The sequence below is a fragment of the Felis catus genome, chromosome C2 (genome assembly GCF_018350175.1).
Source record: "Felis catus isolate Fca126 chromosome C2, F.catus_Fca126_mat1.0, whole genome shotgun sequence".
NCBI classification, from domain to species: domain Eukaryota; kingdom Metazoa; phylum Chordata; class Mammalia; order Carnivora; family Felidae; genus Felis; species Felis catus.
Window position 1 is genome coordinate 35,949,355 of NC_058376.1, and position 7,758 is coordinate 35,957,112.

The 7,758-nt window shown below is 32.0% G+C and overlaps 1 long non-coding RNA gene across 1 annotated transcript in view; it reads left to right on the forward strand.

Annotated features, from left to right (window-relative positions):
• LOC123379909 overlaps nt 1-1,854 on the forward strand; it is a 129,727-nt gene extending 127,873 nt beyond the window's left edge. The window contains exon 4 of the long non-coding RNA XR_006584946.1: nt 1,608-1,854. This is a non-coding gene — a long non-coding RNA (uncharacterized LOC123379909). The remainder of the gene's footprint in view (nt 1-1,607) is intronic.
• Nucleotides 1,855-7,758: the final 5,904 nt, after the last annotated feature.

A 7,758-nucleotide genomic window follows, 5' to 3' on the forward strand; every position in this document is an offset into this window, starting at 1 on the left:
AAAAAATGTCTAGTAAAATTTCTGAATGTAGAAGTATTTCAGATAATTTATATATAATTATATGTTAATAAAATAATCCAGATGGAAGTACAGAACAGGACTTAGATATTTGCCATTGATATTTGTAGTACTTGTTTAACCAAGCAATTCCAAATTTTATCCAGCTAAAAATTAGCTCTCCAAATTTCTTTTGAATAAAAACCAAGGTAACTGCAGTTCCACTGGGAATCAAACTCAGAACCTTCTGTGTGTAAGGCAGATGTGTTAATCACTACATCATGGAACCTGAAGACCACTAAGTTAAAAATTAAATAGAATTTCCTGATAATTTTTATTAGTAATTTCCCTGAATGCATTTTAGGATAATAATGGCTATTTTAAGTGAATAGATAACTGATATGTTATTTGCATATTTCATTCATATTTACATTTGGCCATATAGTGCAATACCACATTGAAGATAAAACGTGTGACTAAAATTTATATACATCAATATGGAAACACCTTAATAATACAAAGTTTACTGAAAAACAGTTGCTTAATGATACATGAAAAATCATAATTTATATAAATTTTTAAAATATTTCATTGCAACATTGATATATGTAAAATGAGTATTATCCTGGTTACCTGAGCTTGGGAATGGACTCAGGATGAGCACTAAAGCAGGCTCTACATTTAACTGAATGTTTTATTTCCTAGGTATAAAAAAATAGTACACAACTTAATGAGTATAAATTGTAAATCATGGATAAACATTTCTTTGGTTTATTTTTTATACTTTTTCTGTATTTGAAAACCTCACCTTTTTCAGATGAGAGTGTTGAAAGACACCCTTCCAAAAATATTTACTCATGAATTTATGAAAATATTTTTATGTAATACATGTTGGTACTAAAGGAACTTTGGTTAAATTCTTATATAATTACAGATCAAAAAATGATCTTTGTTGAAGTAAAAAGCATTAACGTATTACAAACCCATTTCTAAGAATTCTGGCCAGTAAGTAGAAGTTTCAAGGCATCTCTGAGTCTACTGCCACAGACAATCAAGAGTATAAGGATGAGAAGGGTGTATTGAGTTTTGTGTATTTTAAGAGATTAAAGCTATTGAAGATGTAGCAATAAAACTAGGACGAGCAAATAAGCTGACTTATTCTTACCATTAGATGAAAGAAACTAATTTAGTATGAATAGACTCTGTGGATTGAAGAGTAATGGAAGAGAAATATTTGGGAGACTTTTTATCTTTTAAAGTAGGTTGGAGTGAGAGTGTATTAACTGAGGTCAAAGAAAAGAGAAGTTGTCAGCCTTGCTAATTTTGAAGACAGGTCTTTGCTCCCTGAGAGAACAGCCATCTGGTGAAGAGATACTTTTTATCATATTACAATCCTTTAATTTAGTACCTTGCCCAGGAGTGTGAAGTTATTACTAACATATGATTAATAATTCTGAACACCTATGAAGATTTGAGCATTGATATGTTAAGTAAAATACACATAGGTAAGACTGAGCAAAGGAAACTGTTATTATTTGCCTCAAAGTCTTGAGGAGTACATGCGCACGAGTTTGTGTGTGTAAAACAGTTGTATAATCTCTATTTTTCAGTTACATGAACTGAGGTTGTAAGATGTTAAAGACTCACATACAGAAACCTGCAGCGCTGCATGTAATTCTGGGTCTTGACTGATCAGGAAACCCACCCTCAAATGCACAGGTAATTTAATCAAAATCTGCTTAAAGACAATGTGAACAAAATTGAGGTGAGAAATTATGCTATAACTGAATGGATTAATATAAATGAAGAGGTATTCGTCTTTATTTTTTAAGGTGCATTTTAGGTATAGCCGGATGTGGAAGAATGTGTCCTCTGGTATAAGACAGATTCATATCAGAATCTCTGAAAATAAATTTTCCATCTGAATCTCAAATCTCAGCTTTGTAATCACTAAAATGGAGGATGTCAAACTTAACTAACATGATTGTAGTGAGATTTAAATATGTAAATATGTCACTCAACCTACATATAAGTAAAATTTAGCAAAACAGTAGAAAAAAAGAACATCAGTAAAACATTTATACTTAATTTTTTCCTCAAGATATTCTTGAGCCCTGATCCTCTGTAACATTTTTCTTTTTAAGGATATTAGTATAGATGTAAGGTTTGAGTCTTCACATTGCCCGAATTTTATCTGAAAATATAAGCCATTTTTAACCTAGCTATGGTATTTACATCTACAGCGTAAAAAAGTCTAAAAAACAAAAAAAAAGCCAGGATTAGAAGAATTATGTTTTTAAGTAAACTTGTGCATTGATAATCTCACCTTTACTGTTAAATAGGAACTTTATAAACTTGTTTACAGATAAAGGAATCAGAAAACTGTGGTCTATTTCCTACTTTATCACTATTTCATTGTATGGGTACAAGCTACTAAATTATCCTTTCCCGATTTTTGGTTTTGCTATATATTGAAAAACAAAAATTAAACACAATTTTCTATACCCCTTACCCTCTATTAGATTGATATATTTTTCTCTTTTCCAAGGAAATTACTTTCATTTTCATATTCATAGAATCAGCACTCATTTAAAGCTTTAAAAAAATCTTCTGCCAATATATACATAATTCTTAATGTTTACGATTTCCTTTTACTCAGTGACCTTCAGGATAGATTAATTTCCCAAACCTTTACATTGCTCCAATAATGAAGAAAGATGATCTTCCAGGTAGTTATTATTTTTTTTTCAAAGGTATTTCTAGGATCATTCTTTTTAATGGTCTAACTTAAAATATTTTTAGAGGAAGTGGATGTCAGAGTGGAAACAGAATGAGAAAGGAGATTGCTAGAGGGCACAGAAGTGCTAGGGACACTGAGCAACATGAGCTAGATGAGACAGAACAGCTGGGCCACCCAGGCAGTGTCTGAGCTCCTATACCAACTTCCTTCATATTCTGCTTGTAACCAGGTAGATGGAACAGATTATAAAGAATCCGGATGACAGATATTATTCCAGATGATTTGACCAAATAGGTATTTTTCAGAATATTTCTTGCAGTGTTCAAAAAGAGAACTTGTAAGAGATAAGAAGGCTATTAACAATCAAATATATATAATGGAACCAAAGCAGATTCAGAATGGGTTAAAAAAAAAACAACTTTTACATCATTTAAAGTAAGTGGTTTTATGAATTATATCAACACACAAATATGGTGGAAGTGTCTGAACATGGGTGTTGAGGGAATCTTTTGAAGTTTCATATCCAAGACTAAGGTGTCAACTAAGGGGATTGGATGAGTCCAGGAATCCTGAGTGAGACTACAGCTCCTAGATATGGGATAACAGCTTATTTCTAGGTGTACCTGGATATGGGGCTAGAAGCAAAGAGATTCACTTATATTCTCAAATACTTTCGAGATACATTCTTTTGTCTTTCTGTCTCTCAGAAAGACATTGTTTTACCTAAAATTCCTGAGAGTAGAGGCTTTTCATTCTTCCCTACCCTGTACACAATATAACATTTTATAAATATCTTTAGTCCCTATTACCATATCCAGATAGTTACTTGTTGAATTTCATAAAGATTTTTCTTTAGACAAAGTTTATGATTTTACTATACAATTCCTTTTTTTTTAATAGCAGTTGTGTAGTGATACCCTCTTTGTTTCTCAACCACATATTCATTGACCATTTTGGCAACATATCCCTCCTTGTTACCAAAAGTCTTATTGTCATATTATATGACTTTAATGCTCATACCAATGGCCTAATCAAAATATTAGTTTCGATGGCTCCTCATCTCAACAGTTCCGATTAGTACATTCATTTCAAAAGCCAAATCCAGAAATTTGTCATCATTCTCAGCAATATTGTAACAAGATTGATTAATATGTATATAAAACCTCCTATAACTATAGTAACAATTTAAAGCTCTATTGAGGTAAAACTAACATATAAACTACATATATTTAATGTATAATATGTGATAAATTTCCATGTATGTGTACATAATGAAAATATCACCACAATGAAGATAATGAATATATCCACAGCCCTTAACATTTTCTTTATGTGTCCTTGTAATCTCCATTTCTCTTGACCTTCCCTATACCTGTATCCAAGCAACTACTTATCTGCTTTCTGTCCCCACATTTTAGATTGCATATTCTAGAATTTTGTATAATTGGAATTATACGATATGTGAATTTTAGAGGGAGGCTCTGTCTTCTTTCACTCAACATAATTGTTTTGAGGTTCATCATGTTATTGTGTGTACAGATAGTACATTTCTTTTTTATTGCTGAGTAGTATTCCATTGTATGATGTGCCACAATTTCTTTACCTTTTCACATCCTGATGGGCATTGTTTTCTTTATAGTTTTGACTCTTGGACACAAAGTTGTTTTGAACATTCATATATAAATCTTTTAAGGGACATATGCTTGGTCTTATCTTAGGTAAGTACTTAGGAGTGAAATGGTCAGTCCATTGTAAATTGATGTTTAATTTTCTAAGAATTTATCAAATGCATTTTAAAAAGTGTCTATATTGTTACATTCTCCCAGCAGTATATGAGATTTCCAGTTTCTCTGTGTACCTTGCCATGACTTAATTTTTGTTTCTTTGTTTGTTTGTTTATATGGTGAATTGCACTAATTCTATTCTTTTATATTAAACCAAACTTGCTTTCTGCAATAAAACCCATTTTGTCATGCTGTACTATTATATTAAATAGATTCCCAAAAATTTAGAATTAGCAAATTGGATTTAATAAATTGTGTTAACAATTTTTGTAATTATGCTCATGAGCAAAATTGTTCTGTACGGTTTTTTTCTAGTTTTGTCATATGGATAGTGATAGGCTTATAGAATGGGTTGAAATATCTTCATCTCTAAAACAGTTTCTATAGAATTGATGTTATTTTTTCCCTAAATATTTGGAAGAATTCACTAGTGAAGCCATGTAGATATGAAGTTTTCTTTATTGAAAAGATTTTAAATACAAATTAAATTTCTTTAACAAATTTCAAGGAATTTATTACTTTTTTCATGGTATTTGGTAGTTTGTATCTTCTTATCTAAGCAATTTAACTATTTAAGTTGTTGAAATTATTGGCAAAATGTGTTTGTAATACATCCCGTTTTAAAATACTGTGTAGATGTGTAGTAATGTGCAGTTATGCATGCAATACGCATGGTTAAGACATGTAGTAATGCTACTTCTTTCACTAATCGTTCTGGAAATTTCTGTCTTCTGGGTTTTTTTTGCTTGATTCTTTCCTTTTTTTTCCCTGCTTGTATCCCTTGCTCCCTTTTCCTCTCTCTACCTCTTTTCATTCTGGTTAGAGATTTATCAAATGTATTGATCTTCTCACAGAATTTGATTTTGGTTCCATTGATTTCCTTGTTTTTTCTTTTCTCAATATCATTGATTTCTGCTCCGAATTTTATTATTTCATTTCTTCTCCTTATTTTGTGTGTGATTTTTCTTGTATTTTTCTACACTTTCAAATGGGAATTGAAGAAATTGATTTTATACTTTCCTTCACTTTTAATAGACATTTAGTGTGAGATGTTGTTACTAGGACTTTAGTTGTACATTACAAATTTTACTGTCATTTTATTTTTATTTTGTTCTAAATACTCTCTAATTTCTGTTTTTATTTCACCCTTGAATCATTTAGAAATCTATGATTTAATTTCCACATATTTGGATATTTCTATTAGATTTTCCCCATTATTTCTAATTTAATTCCATTGTGGTCAACAGAAATGTTTTGTGTTACTTGACTCAGTTAAGTTGATTGAGATTAGCCTTAGGGAAGAAAGCATAGTCTCACCCGACAAATATCCCATGGATAATTGAAAAGTTCGCTGTGGGGTGAAATACTTTATAAATAGCAGTTATGTTAATTTTTTGAGGATATTGCTCAAGTCTTCTGCATCCTTACTGAGTTTCTATTTCTCATATCATTTATTCAGAGAGATTGAAATCTTCAACTACATCTATGGACTTTCTGTGTCCTTGAATTAAAACTACTTTTTGCTTTATGTGTTTTGAAGCTTTGTTTAATATAAGTATAAATATTTTGGATTGTTACATTCTCATCATGAAACTACCTCTTTCTCATTATAAAGTGAATTTTCTCATTGCTTTCATTATTCTTTGCTCCAAAATTTAATTTTTCTAACATAAATATAGACATTCTAGTTTTCTTTTGATTAGTGTCAGTATGGTATATTGTTATTGTATTATTTTGGCCTATTTATTTCTTTATACTTAAATGGATATAAGCATATAGTTGGGTTTTGTTTTTTTATTTAATCTGATAAGTAGCATTTAATGTAGTGACTATATTATTTACATTTAATGTGATTATTGACATGATATCTAAATCTTAAATATTTCTATATAGTTTTTGATTTTTTAAATTTATTTTTAATATGAAATTTATTGTCAAATTGGTTTCCATACAACACTCAGTGCTCATCCCAACAGGTGCCCTCTTCAATGCCCATCACCCACCCTCCCCTGCCTCCCACCCCCATCAACCCTCAGTTTATTCTCAGTTTTCAAGAGTCTCTTAGGGTCTGGCTCTCTCCCTCTCTAACTTTTTTTTCTTTCCCTTCCCCAATGGTCTTCTGTTAAGTTTCTCAGTATCCACATAAGAGTGAAAACAAATGGTATCTGTCTTTCTCTGTATGACTTATTTCACTTAGCATAACACTCTCCACTTCCATCCACATTTCTACAAAAGGCCATATTTCATTCTTTCTCATTGCCAAGTAGTATTCCATTCTGTATATAAACCACAATTTCTTTATCCATTCATCGGTTGATGGACATTTAGGCTCTTTCCATAATTTGGCTATTGTTGAGAGTGCTGCTATGAACATTGGGGTACAAGTGGCCCTATGCATCAGTACTCCTGTATCCCTTGGATAAATTCCTAACAGTGCTATTGCTGGGTCATAGGGTAGGTCTATTTTTAATTTTCTGAGGAACCTCCACACTGCTTTCCAGAGCGGCTGCACCAATTTGCATTCCCACCAACAGTGCAAGAGGGTTCCCGTTTCTCCACATCCTCTCCAGCATCTATAGTCTCCTGATTTGTCATTTTAGCCACTATGACTGGTGTGAGGTGGTATCTCAGTGTGGTTTTGACTTGTATTTCCCTCATGAGGAGTGACTTTGAGCATCTTTTCATGTGCCTGTTGGCCATCTGGATGTCTTCTTTAGAAAAGTGTCTATTCACGTTTTCTGCCCATTTCTTTACTGGATTATTTGTTTTTTGGGTGTGGAGTTTGGTGAGCTCTTTACAGATTTTGGATATTAGCCCTTTGTCCGATATGTCATTTGCAAATATCTTTTCCCATTCTGTTGTTTGCCTTTTAGTTTTGTTGATTGTTTCCTTTGCAGTGCAGAAGCTTTTTATCTTGATGAGGTTGCAATAGTTCACTTTTGCTTTTAATTTACTTGTCTTTGGAGATGTGTCAAGTAAGAAATTGCTGCGGCTGAGGTCACAGGTTTTTTTCCTGCTTTCTCCTCTAGGGATTTGATGGTTTCCAGTCTCACATTCAGGTCCTTTATCCATTTTGAGATTATTTTTGTGAATGGTGTAAGAAAGTGGTCTAGTTTCAACCTTCTGCATGTTGCTGTCCAGTTCTCCCAGCACCATTTGTTAAAGAGACTGTCTTTTTTCCATTGGATGTTGTTTCCTGCTTTGTCAAAGACTAGTTGGCCATATTTTTGTGGGTCC